General features: G+C 37.1%; 1 protein-coding gene across 1 annotated transcript in view; it reads left to right on the top strand.

Moving 5' to 3' along the window:
- LOC119427223 (katanin p80 WD40 repeat-containing subunit B1) overlaps positions 1-1289 on the top strand; it is a 62792-nt gene that overhangs the window by 1370 nt on the left and 60133 nt on the right. The window lies entirely within an intron of this gene.

Below are 1289 nucleotides of genomic sequence, written 5' to 3'. Positions count from 1 at the left end.
AAATCAACAGTACACATATCAGAAAACACAAAATAAATAAATAAATGAATAATAAAAATAAATAAATAAATAAAAAAAACTCAAAAAATACTCAGCAACATGCACCGTTCATCTAGTTTCCTTTGTAGTGTTTCAGGAACTCAGTCAATGGTGACCAGGTTTCTTCAAATTTCACTCCCTTTCCTCTGACAATATAAGTGAGTCGCTCCAGAGCCATACATGATGCCATCTCCTTTACCCACATGTGATTTGACGGTATGTCCATTTTTTTCCAGTGTAGAGATATTAATCTCCTGGACTACAGGAGTCCAAAATCGATCAATTTTAACTGTCTGGAACTAAGAACACAGTTCTCTGGGTAAATACCTAAAACAAACATTTTAGCCTCAGTGGGAACATTCACTCCAACAATCCTTGAAAAAGTTTGCGTAACTGAGTTCCAGTATTGCTGTAATTTTGGACACTTCCATACACAGTGAAAAAGAGTACCCCTTCCAACCAAGCACTTACTGCAGTTGTCTGGGATGTTAGGTGACCAGCGATTCAGTTTGACAGGAGTTATGTAAGTTCTCATCAACCACTTGTATTGGAGGAGTTTCATTCTTGTGTTAATTGACTGCTTTTGGGCTTTTAAGCATGCGGTTTCCCAGTCCGCCACTTGTATCTCTTCTCGGAAGTCGGATTTCCACGCATCCAATCTGTCTGTGGTAGATTCCTCATCATGCTTTAATAAAGCTGCATAAAATAAAGAAATGTGGCCTCTCCGCTCCAGATTGTCTACTACAATATTCTCGAGGTATGATAGTGGTGGTCTGGATCCAATCTGTTTGTGTTTTGACATAATGAAATGTTTAATTTGTAAATACTTATAAAAGTGTTTCTTTGAGATGCTATATATTTGACATAACTGCTCAAATGTAAGAAGCCTGTCATACTTATAGAGATCTGCCAGTTTTTGTACACCTTTATTTGCCCAGATTTTGAAATCTCCGTCAGCTCTTCCTGCCTTAAAATATCCGTTCCCCCAAATAATAATAATAATAATATCCTGATGCATGCTCAATAATCCAGGTAGAAAAATCTAAAAAAGTTAAATCTGGTCCTCTGGACATTCAAAAAACAGGTGCACAGTGATTTTGAACCAGAAAGACTATCATGAGAAAGTTATGACACTCCTTAGTGACAAACACTTATGAACCCCTGAAAAGAGATCCAGGAAGTGGTTACAAGAAAAAGTTAATAGATTGCCTGAAAATTTTGGAGCAGGACAAGGCTATTGACCGTTTTCT

The sequence above is a fragment of the Nematolebias whitei genome, chromosome 2 (assembly GCF_014905685.2).
Source record: "Nematolebias whitei isolate Nwh7 chromosome 2, NemWhi1, whole genome shotgun sequence".
NCBI lineage: Eukaryota > Metazoa > Chordata > Actinopteri > Cyprinodontiformes > Rivulidae > Nematolebias > Nematolebias whitei.
The sequence above is the reverse complement of the archived record's forward strand: the minus strand, read 5'-3'. Positions and strand labels throughout refer to the sequence as shown.